The following is a 17,935-nucleotide window of genomic DNA, read 5'->3' as shown; positions in this document are numbered from 1 at the left end:
TAGGCTGCTGCTGTTCTGTGACTGCAAAGAGATGATGTGCTGGCCTGGAGAGGGTACAGAGGTGGTTCATAAGGCCGATCCTGGGAATGAAAGCGTTAACGTATGAGGAGCATCTGATGGCCCTGGGCCTGTATTTGCTGGTGTTTAGAAGAATGAGTGAGGACCCCATTGAAACCTATCAATTATTGAAAGTCCTAGAAAGAGTGGAAATGATGATGATGTTTCCTATAACGGGGGCCTCTAGGACCAGAGGGCAGAGCCTCTGAATAGAAGGTGTCTCCTTAATGCAGAGATAAGGAGAAATTTCTTTAGCCAGAGGGTGGTGAATCTGGAATTCGTTGCCGTGTACAGTTATAGCGGCCAAGTCATTGGGTATATTTAAAATGGATCTTGATAGGTTCTTAATTAGTAAGGATGTCTAAGATTATGGGCGAAGGCAGGAAGTTGGAGATGAGAAGGATAATAAATTAGTGGAGCAGACTTGTTGGGTCCATTGGCCTGATTCTGCCCCTATGTTTTATGGTATTATGGTCTCATCCCTGTCCCCTAAAAATTCCTCTCCTGGCCTCAAAACCGCCCCAAGGAATTTAGTAAAAACAACTGAGTGAGCCATAACCTTGACAGGCTGCGCAGCTGAGCGCCATCATTGCATTTTGTTGTGTTGTCGGCATCAACTTAGAGCAGCCACCAGATGTTCAGACTGCTGCCTGTATAGTTTGCCTCTTCACAAAGCCACCGTGGCTGCCGCGTTGGCAAAGCGATGAGTGTAACGCTATTACAGCTCGGAGTACAATTCCGACACTGACGGTAAGGATTTTGTGCGTTCTCCCCGTGATCACGTGCGTTTCCTCCGGGTGCTCTGGTTTCCTCCCACAGTCCAAAGATGTACTGATTAATAGGCTATTTGGCCATTGTAAATTGTCTTGTGATGAGGCTAGGGTTAAATCAGTGGGTTGCTGTGCGGTGTAGCTAGCAGGGCCTGTTCTGTGTGGTATCTCTAAATAAATAAATAAATAAATAAATACATCCTGCAAATTCAAGAACAAACTCTTTTAACATCACACATAAATTTGTAGTGTAGTGCATTTGGTGTTTTTAATATTGAAGGAAGCTGAGGCTTATGTGGCATGATTTATTTATATGCTCCACTGTTGTGTATTTTATAGGCCCCTTATGGTTGCTTATAAAAATGTACAAATTCTAACTGCATATCCCCAGTCTATGTTCCTCTACATAAATAAAACAGTATAAGCAGCAGGGTAGTACAAGTTAGAATAAATTATTTCTTCTTTTGCTAAGTGTGCGATTTGCATTTTTGAAGTGTGTCTCAGGCAGGGTCAGAATGCTTTGTGAACCAGTAGGTGGCGTCATTGCTTTAGAATTGAGCCCAAGCTTGTTCTGTCAAAGTTCCCTAAAAAATGTGAAGCATCTAATTGTTTTGAAAGTTGTGAGTATAAATCGGCACTAGTTGTATTACCTAAAGATCAGTTTGGTTGGCTTGGCCAAAAAAGATAGGTCTCATTGAAACCTATCGAATATTGTAAGACCTGGTTTGAATGGATGTGGAGAGGATGCTTCCTGTAGTGGAGGAGTCTAGGAGCAGAGACCACAGACTCCGAATAGAAGGACATCCATTTAGAACTGAGGTGAGGAGGAGTTTCTTTAACCAGAGGTGAACTGTGAAATTCATTGCCATAGGTGGCTGTGTAGGCTAAATCATTGGGGAAAATTTACAGAGGAGGTTGATAGGTTCTTGATTAGTCAGGGTGTCAAAGGTTACTGGAAGAAGGCAGGAGAATGGGGTTGATAGGGCTAATAAATCAGCCATGATGGAATGGTGGAGCAGACTTAATGGGCCAAATGGCCTAATTCTGCACCTATGTCTTATGGTCTTATACCTAGAAAGATATTTGTTGGGATCTTTGCTTCCAGGAATCATGTTTAAATTTATTGAATGGAGAGGTGGTTCTCCTTGCATTTCTGATCCATTTTTCACTTTTGTGTCCAGGAGATCAGGTGTAGCAATTTGCTACAAAGATATTCTATTTGCTTCTTTGGCTGCATTGATTTTTAAAAAAGTTTTGAGGTGCTTTCATTTAGATGCACACACAGTGTAAGTGTGCTGCACATTGCATATTAACTAAGAGATGATCAACTGCTCTGTGCAGTTTATTGTTGACTGACCCTCTTTTTAATATCCAATTTATTTTAGTTAGGTAGGCTCATGTTGAGCAGAAAGCAAGTAAGAGGGATATATTTTGATGTTTTTTGGAAAAGGTGGTAAATTCTCAAACAGCTTGATTTCTTGTGCCTGGTGTATAATGTTACTTGGGAACCATTTGCCTTTTGATCCATTCATTGTTAGTCTCATGAGAACTCCTGTAAAAAGAAAACTGTCAAACAATTCCATGGTTCCTTTTTTGCCCGTGGGATTGCATTCTGAATTGTATTTTTGTCTCGTCAAAAATACTCATTTGCAACATCGTGGGTAACTGCAGAGAAAGCTAATGATTAACCTCTCATGAAAAATTACTACCCCCTCCCACCCCCCACCATATTGCCCTCAGAAAGGGTATTTGGTAATCTGGTGTTTTGGACAATGTGTGTGGGATACAGATTTTACTGTTATTTTGATCTGGTATGTCGCATACAGAGTGGAGATACGGACAGTATTTGTATCAGCCCTCCATTGGTCGGTCGACCACGGCTGTTGTGTCCTAGCTGTCTACATAACTGCAAGCTGGGGCAGTGTAATATGAAAAGCAAGCAGTTCCCCATGCAGCTGATAAATCCACAGGAATGGCAGAGACCAATACAGATTGGCACCAGCGGTGTTGCAGGAGTTGCCAGCCAGCATTGAACCTAACATAGGGACTCCAGCTTCGGATTTTTCCTTAGGGTTTATGCCTGAAGCCTTCGCCATGAATGGGTATAGTGTGAGGCAGTGGAGGTTTGAGATCAACATGTTCCTTCTCGATGAGCTGCCCAGTAACCTGCCTTTGCCCTTTCTTCTGTCAGTAGAAACAGTTCCACTGGGCTTAGTAACCAAGCCACATGTGAAGGCCTGGTCTTGGTTATCAGAGACTATTTGTGATGCACACCTTTGGGAACATTCAATAGGTAGGGGGAGCTTATTCCCACTACCACCCCCAGCTATGACAACCTTAAAGAATCCATATCAGGTGTAATGAATATAGCTATGTAACATGGAAGAAGGCTCTTTTGCCCAAATCATCCATGCTAACCAAGTTGTCTACCTGAGCTGCTTGTTCCATCTATCCACTACCCTTTGTGTGATAAAGTTGTCTTGTTAGTATTAAATTTTTCCCCTCTCTCCTTAAATCTGTGCCATACACTGGGGAAAAGACATTCCAATGCAGGGGTTCCCAAGCCTTTTTATGCTGTGGATCCCTGCCATTAACCAAGGGGTCTGTGGACCCCAGGTTGAGGACTCCTGTTCTAATGGATTCCCTCAAATAAAATCAAACATTCACACAGCTTCTGCAAATACTGGCTGACATTTATTGGATCCCTCTGCAAGCTTCAACATACCGGACACACACCCAGGGACACCTCATTAAATGTGTTGAAGATTTCAAAAATAGACACACAAAATTTGTTTCTAAAATTCTTCTAGTCATGTGTGAGAAATGCATTTTATCTCTATTATATTGAGATTCATGCATTTATTTCTTCATTGCATGTGTTTTTAAGATAGCTTTTTCTTTGGAGAGAAATAAATAGTTGACCTTTCAGGTTAAGATCTTTCATCAGGATAGAGGGACTTGACTCAAAATGTTGACTGTTTATCCCCCTCCATAGATTCAAAGCGCATTTATTATCAAAGTATATAGCCCTGAATCTCATCTTCCTCACAGACAGCCGCAAAACAAAGCATCATGGAACCAACCCAGTCAAAGAAAAACATCAAACTTCAAACACCTCTCCCCCACACGCAAAAAAAATTGCACGAACGCCAACAACAAAAAAGAGCGAAAACGTAGTGTGTAAAACCCAAAATCAAAAGGCATCTTTCAGTTCGGCTCAGTGCTCATATCTCTAGCCTTGCCCAAATTAAAAATTGCCCGGAAGTAGCAAAAAGAAAGGAGTGACCAGAACCAGAGCACATCATAAACCTGAATTAGGGTCAAAATCTACAAACTGCAGTGACTAAGCCTTGCTCCTGCTCCATGCTCTGACAGCATCGAGGGAGAGAGAGATCATTCAAACACAAGGTTCTTCCCTCGAGAGCAGCAAGTGAGAGGGAGCAACCATTTGAATGCAGGGGCTTTTCCTTAGGAGCAGCATGCAAGGGAGAGAGAGACTGCCACATGCAGACACCCTCCTCCAGCAAGAGGCTGCCATGAACCATCTTGAGGATGTTGCCTTTGGTAGCATTGTTCATTGGCACCATCTTCTCTTGTTGCCTGTTGCCTGACTTGGTGAGCTCCTCTAGCATTTTGTGTATGTTGCTCAAGATTTCAAGCAAATGCAGAACCTCTTGTGTTCAGGTTTTTCTTATACTTTGAATATGGTTATATGACAATTACAGTATGGAAACAGGCCATCTCAGCCCTTCTAGTCCGTGCCGAACTCTTACTCTCACCTAGTCCCACCAACCTGCACTCGGCTCATAGCCCTCCATTCCTTTCCTGTCCATATATCTATCCAATTTAACTTTAAATGACAACATCGAACCTGCCTGAACCACTTCTGCTGGAAGCTCGTTCCACACAGCTACCACTCTCTGAGTAAAGAAGTTCCCCCTCATGTTACCCCTAAACTTTTGCCCTTTAACTCTCAATTCATGTCCTCTTGTTTGAATCTCCCCCACTTGCTGCTGATTAGTTAAGTAATTTCCAATGGTTTCTATCATTGACGCTACTTCTATAACCTGAATGTAAGTTTGAATGGCTAGGCGTGGAAAGGTACCTGACATACATATTTGTTCAGATCTTTGCTGTCAGCAAGCATGTTCTGATTTTGTTTAATAGAGAGGTGGTACTCCTTGCATTCCAATCCATTTTTTGGTTCTATGTCCAGCAGGTCAATTAACTTGTTTTGGCAGAACCTTGTAGTTACAGGGTTTGATGTGTGAAACCAGAATAAATACTGACATACAATCCACTGTTTGCTGGGGTCATTCGGAACTTTACGTGAATTATACATTGTGTTCCATGACACCATTACTTTTGTAAATACTATGCAGAAGAGCTCATTCTGGAATGGTACTGGTAAGTTTGTATAGACCATCAGGTCACCAGAAAAGGTCATTAGCTGTAGAATACCATCACTGCAGGACTCGTAAGTGCCCAGGCAGGAAAATTCCTTGCAGACACTACCCACCTTTTCCAAAAGTTCTGGAAAGTGCAATAGGGCTATTAAAACAAAAACTTTTCACCATCTTAAAAAGTTTCTTCCCCCATTTGGTTAATCTGGTCAACCATTCTAGTTAGCCCATAACCCAACCCCCTCTATTACCTCAGTCACTGCACTAAACTGTAAACACTTTAAACCACTGTTTATAATGCTGTTTACATTGTAAATTCAAGTTGGTAATGTATTTATGTACATTTAATTCCATATCTGTACTTTAACTTTTAACTTTGTGATTCTTTATTCTTTAGAATTGTTGAATGCTCTGTTATTTGTTGCATATTGCATCAACACATGGAATTGTATGTGATGAATAAAGTTGATTCTTGGTTGTTGGTTTATTTGGAGCTACCCATAGCAAGAGTGATATTCCATAATACAGCAGAAAATGTCTGCATCTCAACTCAGAGATTGCAGCTCCCATCATCTTGCCTATCTCCTGGATGGAAAACAGGAGCACACATCCTATTTATTAACTGCCATAAGGCTTCCAGGGAGTAACTCTATGCCCCATTGCTGCGTGAGTCAGCAGGTGGCAGGTGTAAGTCTCGCATCAGACTGCAACGCATCTCTTTATCGAGGCAATGATGTACCGTTGGGATTGTCAACTTTTGTACGAGACATCAGCTGAGAGCCTTTGGCATGCAAGGCACAAGGTTTTCTTCTTTTAGTTAGGTAATTTCTACCTAACAGTACGCTGGAGCCCCTGCTGTGCTGTAGGGTACCTCTGGGAGATTGAGTTGGGTGAACACAACATGTTCTGGCTCAGATTTACTCAGAGTGGCGTCAGTTTGGCAGCTGCTAGAATGGTGAGTTTCCATTGTTTCATTAATTCCACTCATCTTCCATGGCTTTCCTTACGGCCGCTGATGGACATGGTTGACCCAGCCCAGAAAATGATGCAGATACAATTTTATCCTCGTGCTTCTATAAGACAATAGGAACGTAATTAGGCCATTCGACCCATTGAGTCTGCTCTGCCATTCCATCATGGCTGATATCCCTCTCAACCCTATTCTCCTGCCTTATCCTCATGACCTTTGATACCCTCACTAATCAAGAACTCATCAACTTCTGCTTTAAATATACTCAATGACTTGGCCTCCACAGCCACCTGTGGCAGTGATTTCCACTGATTCACTGTCCTCTGGGTAAAGAAATTCCTCCTCATCAATGTTCTAAATGGACATTTCAGGGGTTCCCAAGCTTTTTTATGCCATGGAGCCATACCATTAGCTGAGGGGTCCTGGACCCCAGTTTGGGAACCCCTGCTCTATTGTGAGGCTGTGCCCTCTGGTCCCAGACTCCACCAGTATAGGAAACATCCTCCCCACACCCACTCTATCTAGGCCTTTCTATTTGATAGATTTCAATGAGATTCCCCCCTTACTCATCTAAACCTCAGTAAGTACAGGCCCAGAGCCATCAAATGCCCCTCATATGTTAACTCTTTCATTCCTGGAATCATCCTTGTGAACCTCTTCTAAGCCCTCTCCAATGTCAGCACAACTTTTCTTGGGTACAGGGACCCAAAACTGCTCACAATCCTCCTATTGTGGGCTAAAATGTTAGCAATATAATGTGTCACTGCAGTGTAGCTATTGAAGCTGCTACTTCTTAGCTCGAGCAACATGGGTTCACTCCAGTGCTGTCTGTGTGGAGTTTGCATGCTCTCTGTGACTGTAAGGGTTCCCTCAGTGCTTTCATTTCTACCACATCTCAAAGACATGTCTGTTGGCATGTTAAAGATTGGCTTTATCTGTCACATATACATTGAAATATACAGTGAAATGCACCGTTTGCATCAATGACCAACTCAGACCAAGGGTTGTGTTGGGGTTAGCCAGCAAATGCCACCAGGCTTCCTGCACCAACGTAGCATGCCCACAGCTTACTTTAACCCTAACCATACGTCTTTGGAATATGGAAGTAAACTGGAGCATTGGGAGGAAACCCGTGAAGTCACAGGGAAGATGTACAGACTCCTTATAGGCAGCACTAGGAATCGAACCCTAGTTAGTGATCACCGGTGGTGGAAAGTGAATGCGCTAACTGCTACGATACTATGCTGCCCAATTACTTGGCCATTATAAATTGTCCCCAGTTTATTGGTGTATGGGAGAATCTAGAGGTAGTCGATAGGGATGTGTGGAGAATATAAAACAGGATTAAAGTAAATGAGTACATGATTACTAGCTCAGATTGGGTTGACTGTATGGTCTGATTCCATGCTTGAAGGATTGTACTTAGTAAATGTCCCATTGCAAACCAATTTGCTTACTTAAGTTCATGGTTTGCTGACTTTTTTGAATGTTTCTGTTCCTGCAGAATTTGTCACTTAAAAGTAATATATAATTGGTGCTTAACTCTTCTCAGCAAAGTCTTTATTAGATTGAGAGATTCTGCAGATGCTGGAAGTCCAGAGCAACATATGAAATGTTGGAAGATCTCAGCGGGTCAGGCAGCATCTATGGAAATGAATAAGCAGTTGACATTTCAGGCTGAGACCCTTCATCTGTACTAGAATGGAGGGGGAAGAGGGCAGAATAAGAAGGTGGTGGTAGGGGAAAGAGGACAAGATAGAAGGGTGATAGATGAAGCCAGCTGAGAAGTTTTAATTATGAGGAAAAATCTGCTAAGGTACGGCTGATTTCTTGGGAAAGAAGACTGAATTCAAGTGCGTAAGATTATGGGAGGTCTTACTGTGTTAGGTAGGAAGAGTCTTGATGAAGGGTCTCAGTCCTAAACATTGACTCTTTATTCCTCTCCATAGATACCACCCAGCCTGCTGAGTTTCTCCAACATTTTATATGTGTTACTCTAGATATCCAGCATCTCCAGAACCTCTTGTGTTTCTGAATCTCTCTTTGATCGTTTTTTTTTTGTTAGTGGGTGTTGAGCTGCCTTCTACCATTGTGATTTTTTTTGGAGAAGAGCTGATAGGTTGAATTAGTATTGGAACAAAAGGACAATTACTTGGTGACACTAATAGTGAGTTTTTTTTTATTCCACTTCTTTCCACTGGCACTATTTTAGTTGTTAAATATTTTTAGTGATCTGCCAATAGTAATTCTGTGTTAAGTGGCTGATATAGCAAACTAAAGTGTAACTTTATATGATGAAAAAATGTACAATTTCAAATAATTTAACAAAATCATCTAAAAAGATCTGTATGTAGTTCCCAATATCTTACACAAACCTTTGCTAACAATAAACTACATCATGTAACTCTTACTGACACACTTACTTGAATAGCATTATAAAAATAAGTACCTTTTTATCATTACTATATTTCTCTCATTCTTCCTTTGACAGTGTCCTATTCTCTTATTCCTGCAGCAGATTCCAACATTAAAAGACTCAATCTTCATGCATTTTCTTTGACCATTTGACCAGAATATATCTAGTAATGTGCATTAAGCAAGTATTTTAAACTAAGCCATAGTGGTCTTAAGTTTGCTATTATTGCATAAATGTCTTATTGCCCAAAAGATGTTCATTGAAAGGTTACAATTCTGCAAATTAGTGGAGGATGCTGTAATCTTTTTGTGCTTTTGTTCCAAATTGCAAACTGGCATAAATTTGCTTTTTTTTTGTAATATGTTGTCCATATGAACTTCAGCAAGGCATTTGACAAGATCCTGCATGGGAGGTTGGTCATGATAGTTTGGTTGCTCCACATTCAAGATGAGGTAGTAAATTGGATTAGACATCGGCTTTGTGGGAGAAGCCAGAGAGTGGTGGTAGAGGGTTGCCTCTCTAACTTGGAAGCCTGTGACTAGTGGTGTGCTGTAGAGTTTGGTGCTGGGTCCGTTGTTGTTATCTGTATCAATGATCTGGATGATAATGTGGTTAACTAGATCAGTAAGTTTGTGGATGACACCAAGATTGGATGTGTAATGGACAGCGAGGAAGTCTATCATGGCTTCCAGTGGGATCTGGATCAGCTGGAAAAATAGGCTGAAAAATGGCAGATGGAATTTAATACAGACAAGTGTGCGATTTTGCACTTCGTAGGTCCAACCAGGGTAGGGTAAATGCAAACAGGCTTTTTCCACTGAGGTTGGGTGAGATGAAAACTAGAGGTCATGGGTTAAGGTTGAAAGATGAAGTATTTAAGGGGAACCTGAGGGGAATCCTCTTCTCTCAGAGGATGGTGAGAGTGTTTCTGTGTTGTGATATTCTATGACTCTGTGTTCCAACTGGAATAATGAAGATGTTTTGTCTTTTTCCTCTTCTAAAGTACAGGTTTAAATATCAGGCAACACACATCAAAGTTGCTGGTGAACGCAGCAGGCCAGGCAGCATCTGTAGGAAGAGGTCCTGACGAAGGGTCTCGGCCTGAAACGTCGACTGCACCTCTTCCTACAGATGCTGCCTGGCCTGCTGCGTTCACCAGCAACTTTGATGTGTGTTGCCTGATATTTAAACCTGGCCTGCTGCATTCACCAGCAACTTTGATGTGTGTTGCTTGAATTTCCAGCATCTGCAGAATTCCTGTTGTTTGGGTTTAAATATCATTTCACTCTCGTTGCTTGCTGTAAAAAAAATAGCTACGTTAAAAACTGTAGCCATCCAAAATATTAAAAATGCTTTGCTTGCCTAGGACTGAAATCATCAAATCAAACGATTTCTGCTGACAAAAGACAAATTTGGTTTTCAGCAAACCGAGCAAGATAGTTTGATTGCTCGGCTTGTCCAGGGATGCTCTTGGCAGACACTTGTAATGAAGTGTGGAGCGTTTGCATAAAATTAGAGTGTTGCAGGCGATCAGCAGTTCAGTTGTAGGAAGGCAAGAGGAGATCTTTCTCAATCTCTTGTGGATAAACTCACTCCCCTGACACCGAACTTGTTTCATATTCATAAATCAGCTTTTTGTACATTGGCGCTGTCGGCCTACGGAGCAAACATTACCACCAAGAGACTAGGCCTCTCAGCCAGGAAACCAGGGTGAAAAATGATCACAATTGATGGGGCTGCGGAGTGCACCAAATTTTTACACAGAACAAGCAGCAAATTGAATAACAATGAGTAAGTGTGAATAAGCACTCTGTCATGCCTTTCTGACACTGATGAATGAGAGGGTCCTAAAAGTTCTACTTGCGCCACTGCACGGATCCTGTTCTCTGGCAGCCTTCAGAATAAGGAACAGGCTGAAGTGGCAAATGGGGGCCTTGGTACTTAAAATGGACTGCTGTGTAACATAACAGCAGGGTTAGCAGAACGCCACAAAAGGCATTTAGGGAAAAAAAAAGAGAAATCCTGTTTAAAGGAACTAATTATAATTCTCATGAAAAGGTGACGGCGTCTCAAACAGTGAGGCTCTTATAACCCCAGGACCTTCTGTTAGTGTTTAAATTTAATACATGCCTCTATAGAGAAAAACTAGAAATTCTTCAAGTCGTCTTGTAAAGTCTACTTATGACGGTGGCTTTACATACTTAAAACGCTAAATGTCTTATGTATATATTCAAAAAAAAAAGTACTGGCTCTTAAAGGTCAAGCTTCAGAATAGGGCCTTGCAGGAGAATTTGTGTCAGTGATCAGGTGTGTCAGTTTTTCCATTTTAATACAAAATTTTCTGCTATTTTTTTACAGTTAATATACATTTCCTTTGTCTATTCACACTGAAAGCCTCCTGGGCTGCCATACTTTTTATTTAAAAAAAAAAAACAAAACTAGCCTTGTATCCGTCAACGTTCTGCAGTGGAGGAATTGAAAGAGTGCTGTCTCATAATTACTGATTAATAGATGACCTGGATTAAAAATGCAGTACATTTTTACCAATGCAGAGGAGATTTACCAGGATGCTGCCTGGATTAGAGAACCTGTTTTCTGAGGGAAGATTGAGCGAATTGGAGCTTTTCTATTTGAAGAGAAGGAAGATGAGAGGTGACGATAGAGGTGTACAAGGTAATGAAAGGCATAGACTGAGTGGACAGCCAGAGACTTTTTCCCAGGGTAGAAGTGGCTACTACGAGGAGGCATAATTGTAAGGGGATTGGAGGGAAGTATAGGAAGTGTGACAGAGGCAGGTTTTTTTACACAGAGAGTGGACTCAACCTATTCTCATATGGCATGCTCCCCCAATCCAGGCAACATCCTTATAAATCTCCTCTGCACCCTTACTATAGTGAGGTGACCAGAACTTTATACTTTATTGTCGCCAAACAATTGATACTAGAACGTACAATCATCACAGCGATATTTGATTCTGTGCTTCACGCTGAGCACAGTGTTCCAAGTGGGTTCTGACCAGGGTCCTATAAAGCTGTAACATTACCTCTCGGCTCTTGAAATCAATCCCACGGTTGATAAGGGCCAATGCACTGTATGTCTTCTTAACCACAGAGCCAACCTGCGCAGAAGCTTTGAGTGTCCTATGGACTCGGACCCCAAGATCCCTCTGATCCTCCACGCTACCAAGAGTCTTAAACCATTAATACTATATTCTGCCATCATATTTGACCTACCAAAATGAACCACCTCACACTTATCTGGGTTGAACTCCATCTGCCACTTCTCAGCCCAGTTTTGCATCCTATCGATGTCCTGGCTGTATCCTCTGACAGCTCTCCACACTATCCACAACACCTCCAACCTTTGTGTCATCAGCAAATTTACTAACCCGTCCCTCCACTTCCTCATCCAGGTCATTTATAAAAATCATGAAGAGTAGGGGTCCCAGAACAGATCCCTGAGGCACGCCACTGGTCACCGACCTCCATGCAGAATATGACCCGTCTACAACCACCCTTTGCCTTCTGTGAGCAAGCCAATTCTGGATCGACAGAGCAAGGTCCCCTTGGATCCCATGCCTCCATACTTTCTCAATAAGCCTTGCTTGGGGTACCTTATCAAATGCCTTGCTGAAATCCATATACTCTACATCTACTGCTCTACCTTCATCAATGTGTTTAGTCACGTCCTCAAAAAAATTCAATCAGGCTCGTAAGGCACAATGTGCCTTTGACAAAGCTGTGCTGACTATCCTAATCATATTATGCCTCTCCAAATGTTCATAAATCCTGCCTCTTAGGATCTTTTCCATCAACTTATCAACCACTGAAGTAAGTCTCACTAGTCTATAATTTCCTGGGCTATCTGTACTTCCTTTCTTGAATAAGGGAACAACATCTTCAACCCTCCACTCCTCCGGAACTTCTCGTCTCCATTGATGATGGAAGGATCATTGCCAGAGCCTCAGCAATCTCCTCCCTTGTCTCCCACAGTAGCCTGGGGTATATCTCATCTGGTCCCGGAGACTTATCCAACTGATGCTTTCCAAAAGCTCCAGCATACCCTTTCTTAATGTCTATATGCTCAAGATTTTCAATCCGCTGTATGTCATCCCTACAATCGCCAAGATCCTTTTCCGTAGTGAATACTGAAGCAGAGTATTCATTAAGTATCTCCTCTGGTTCCATACATTCTTTTCCACTGTCACACTTGATAAGTCCTATTCTCTCACATCTTATCCACTTGCTCTTCACATACCTGTAGAATGCCTTGGGGTTTTCCTTAATCCTGTTCGCCAAAGCTTTTTTATGGCCCCTTCTGGCTCTCCTAATTTCATTCTTAAGTTCCTTCCTGCTAGCCTTATAATCTTCTAGATCTCTATCATTACCTAGTTTTTTTGTACCTTTCGTAAGCTTTTCTTTTCCTCTTGACTAGATTTTCAGCAGCCTTTGTACACTACGGTTCCTGTACCCTACCATCCTTTCCCTGTCTCATTGGAATGTACCTATGCAAAATGCCACACAAATATCCCCTGAATATTTGTTACATTTCTGCCATATATTTCCCTGAGAACATCTGTTCCCAATTGATGCTTCCAAGTTCCTGCCTGATAGCTTCATATTTCCCCTTACTCCAATTATTCTTTACTGCAGTACATTTTTATTCTTTTGCTATTGCATGCGGAGCAGTGCATTTGTTGTATTTATAGCAGTATTTGTTGCGTTGTGGAGTGGTTGGTGGTGATTTTGTCCTGAGATTATGCTGATGAGGTGAAGGGGCAGGGGCGTTGAGTAGGAGTCTGAAATCCACGCTGGGAGGCATATCAGAGAAAGCCTACCTCATGACATTGATGACTAATTTGAAAGCTCCAACGCCGTAGCTTTGAAAGCAAGTTGCCCCTCGCCCAAAGAAATCAGAAAGCCTGAGAGGAGATGAAGGAGAGAAGATGTGTCTGGTTTTGGAATTAACAGTGGGCTGTATTAAAGCAATAGGACCCACACCACCAGGTTCAGGAACAGTTACTACCCCTCAACCATCAGGCTCTTGAACCAAAGGGGATAATTTCACTTGCCCCATTATTGAAATGTTCCCACAATCAATGGACTCATTCTCAAGGACGTCATCTCATGTTGTTGATATTTATTGCTTATTTATTTTTTATTGTTATTTCTTTCTTTCTGTATGTGCATAGATTGTTGTCTCCTGCACGCTGGTTACGCCTTAGTTGGGTGGTCTTTTATTGATTCTGTTATGGTTCGTATTCTATGGATTTATTGAGTCCGCCCACAAGAAAACGAATCTCTGGGCTGTATTTGGTGACATACTTGTACTTTGATAATAAAATTTGCTTTGAACTTTGAAACTGGGATCTGAGATAAAAATTAAATACTTAATTTGAGAATCTTGATGAAAAGAAAACAAAAACTGCAGCTGCTGTAAATCCAAAATAAAAACAGAAAATATTAGAAAACTCAAAGGTTTGACTGTGTAACATATCAGTGGGAAGAGAAATGATCTAACATTAAATAAAATGAGAAGGCAAGCTATTCTAGGCAACGGAGAATGTGGGAAAGGTCTGTGATTGGGATGAAATAATGTGGCCATGTGTTAGCTGATGGACACATAGTGACCACTTTATTAGTTACTCCTGTATGCCTGCTCGTCATGTGGCAGCAACTCAATGCATGAAAGCATGCAGATATGGTCAAGAGGTTCAGTTGTTGTTCAAACCAAACATCAGAATGGGAAAGAAATGTGATCTAAGAGACTTTGACAGTGAAATGATTGTTGGTGCCAGTTGGAGTGGTTTGAGTAATTTCAGAAACTGCTGGGATTTTCATGCACAACAGTCTCTAGAGTTTCCATAGACTGGTGTGAAAAGCAAAAGAACATCCAGTGAGTGGCAGTACTGTGTTAATAAGAATGATCAGAGGAAAATGGCCAGACTAGTTCAAGCTGACAGGAACGTGACAGTAACTCAACTAACTATGCATTACAGCAGTGGTGTGCAGAAGAATATCTCTGAATGCACAACACGTCAAATGCATTAAAGTGGATGGACTAGAGCAGCAGGAGACCAGAAACATACAAACACTCAGTGACCAGTTTATCAGATACAGGAGGTACCTAATAAAGTAACTACTGAGTTTATTTATTTTGAAGGTTTTGCAGTGATTTGCAGTAAAGTAAAACTTAAGTTCACGATGAAACCTATTTTCTAAAAGGTCCAGTTAAATGGAATGTCAGATGGTTTACTAAATGGTCAAAGTGACATAACCATTTCCTGAGTACAGCTACACAGGTGTCTGGTTAGATATTTTCTTGCTTTGAAAGGTGTGTTCTGAGCAAGCCAGTCGCACCTTTTTAAGGATACCCTGGATAGGTTGTTGAGAGGGGAAGTAATGGGTGGTGTGGTAGAGTAATGCTACTACAGCACCAGCAAACTGGGTTCAATTCCACCACTGTTTGTACGTTCTCCCTGTGACTGTGTGGGCTTCCTCCTGGTGCTCCAGTTTCCTCCCACATTCCAAAGGTGTACAGGTTGGCAGGTTAGTTGGTAGCATGGGTATAATTGGGTGGCGCAGGCTCGTTGTCTGGAAGGGCCTGTTACTGACATAATATGGACCATCGACAGTAGGCATTTGATACCCTGGAACAATACCACCCCAAAGATCCATACAAAAGATTTTGAGGATCATTTGGAAGGTCAGGCACACTAACACCAGTGTACTGGGGGAAAGCCAATGTGAACAACATCTCCTCCATGATAAAGCAACACCAACTCCGATGGATAGGTCATGTCATCCAGATGCCTAACTACTTTATTCCCAGTTGAAGGAAAGTTAGCGAGTTTCAGGAAACGCTTCAAAGGTAACATCAAAATCAGCCTGAAGAAATTCAACACTATATCTAAGAACTGGGAAGACATTGCACTCAGTAGGTAGACCTGGGGGAAATCTGTTCAAGAGGGAGCTGCACCTCATGAGAATGACCTGCCTCACATGAATGTGACCTGCCCCAAAGAACAAGCAGCAGCTGCGAAAGAAGAGACTGAACAACCAAAAGACCCAACTGCCAAATACGGGCACCACTTACTGTTGCCCACATTGCATCAGAATACGTGGATCCCAGATTGGCCTCTACACCCGCTGGAGGAGCCATTAGGAGAACATCGTACTCAAATTGAGTGATTACACTAATACTACTAAATAAAATAGTAAAATAAATTTGAAGCCAGTTTAAATGCAAATTTCCTCAAGGATGTGTGTTTAGTCCACTGCGCTATCTCTCTACACCCATGACAGTGTGGCTAGGCACAGCTCAAATGCCATCTATAAATTTGCTGGCAATGCAATTATTGTTGGCAGAATCTCAGATGACATACAGGAGTGAGATATATCAGCTAGTTGAGTGGTGTTGCCGCAACAACCTTGCACTCAGTTTTAGTGAGACCAAAGAACTGATTGTGGACTTCAGAAAGGGTAGGGTGAGGGAGCACACACCAGTCCTCATAGATGGATTAGAAGTAGAAAGGGTGGGCAATTTCAAGTTCCTGGGTGTCAACATCTCTGGATCTATCTTAGGCCCAAAAATTCATGCAGTTGTAAAGAAGGCATGACAGCAGCTATACTTCTTTCGGAGATTGAGGAGATTTGTTATGTCATTAAAGACACTCACAAATTTGTACAGGTGTACTGTGGAGAGTATTCTAACTGTCTATATTAGTGTTTGGTATGGAGGGGCCCACTGCACAGGATTGAAATAAGCTTCAGAAAGTTGTGAACCCAGTCAGCTTCATCATGAAAACTAGTCTCTCCAGCATCCATCATGAAGGACCCCAATACCCAGGACATGCCCTCTTTTCATTGCTGTCATCAGGGAGGAGATACGGGAGCCTGAAGGCACATAGTCAATGCTTCAGGAACAGCTTCTTCCCCTCTGCCATCAGATTTCTGCATGGACATTGAACCCATGAACACTATCTCATTACATTTTCTTTTTTTTTTTGCACTACTTATTTAATTTAACTTAATATATGTATGCTTACTAAATTTACAGTTTTTATTATTGTGTATTGCATTGTACTGCTGCCACGTAACAAATTTTACAACATATACCAGTGATAATTAAATCTGATTCTGATTCTAATTAACTTGTGGATGCCATTTCCATCTTTTGTCCTTTGATCTTTGGTTTGAACAAGAGACAGGAGCTCAATTTGACTTAGCTGCATCTACATTGCCCACTGGTAAAATACAATTCAAAATAATTATTAAGCTAGTACCTGTACATAAATGATGAATATTGGAAAATTACCGTGTTTGTACTTAAAACCCAGTTTTAAGGAAAGTTAGATTGCAGTAGTTTGAGTTATATGATCTTGTGTTAATTATTTGTACCTCGGGATAATCGAGATTGAAAATGCAAGAGGTCCTAGTGGAGAACTCAAATTCCTTTAAAGAGGGGTTGTATTTTCTGCTTTTTTTTGGTCAATTGTATTAAAATGTAGAACTAAGATGAGCAACTCTCTAATTTATGTGTAGTAATCTCCTGAGTAATTCTGTTTTGGATTTCAAGGGAATCCGCAAAGCAATAACACAAGAAGCTGTTTTTCAATCTTAGAATAAATTTTGAACAGAGGTGTGGATAATATGCTTAAGTTTGAATTTAGAATTTCTCTAAAATGTGGATGCATTCTTACATTTTGTACATAAAGGACTACTGTGAAAACAGCATCCTCATTTTGATTTATTCTGTTATTTTGTTTTAAAATTCAGTATTTGGGGCATTTGGTTTGCAAACAGACCGTGTTTCCCAATTTGTTCATATCATTCGTATTCAAGCTGGTCTCATTTGGGAGCAGGAGATGAACAGCAAGGTTGAGGACTTGTCAGAATGTTAAGAATTGTTAATTCCTAACTGAGAATAGACAAATATTCAAGTTGTGTTTCTGGAAAGAATCTATTTTCTTTAATGAGGCTTCTTAACTATCTCTATAAATTGTAATCAATTGTAGTTGTAATCCCACTATCTATTGTGGGCATGTGAAATTGGTGTCTAATCTAATAATCTCATTGATATGAGAAATTAGTATTTCTCAATGAGTGAATCATAGAGGTTTAAAACATTGAAATTGCCAAATTTTTAGAGTGAATTTGAGAAATATTGGTATTCAGGCATCAGCAATTTATTTTTTACTTCATGGGTGCCATAGTGACGCAGGAGTTTGGGCTACTGTCTCAGAGATCCAGTCAGTCCTGACCTCCAGAACTGCCTGTGTGAAGTTTGTTCTCCCTCCAACAACATAGCTTTCCCACAT

The 17,935-nt window shown here is 41.3% G+C and overlaps 1 protein-coding gene across 1 annotated transcript in view; it reads left to right on the top strand.

Moving 5' to 3' along the window:
• psmb7 (proteasome 20S subunit beta 7) overlaps nt 1-17,935 on the top strand; it is an 81,253-nt gene that overhangs the window by 21,530 nt on the left and 41,788 nt on the right. The window lies entirely within an intron of this gene.

The sequence above is a fragment of the Mobula birostris genome, chromosome 22, assembly GCF_030028105.1.
Source record: "Mobula birostris isolate sMobBir1 chromosome 22, sMobBir1.hap1, whole genome shotgun sequence".
In the NCBI taxonomy this organism is placed as follows: domain Eukaryota; kingdom Metazoa; phylum Chordata; class Chondrichthyes; order Myliobatiformes; family Myliobatidae; genus Mobula; species Mobula birostris.
This window is presented reverse-complemented; position numbering and strand designations above follow the sequence as displayed.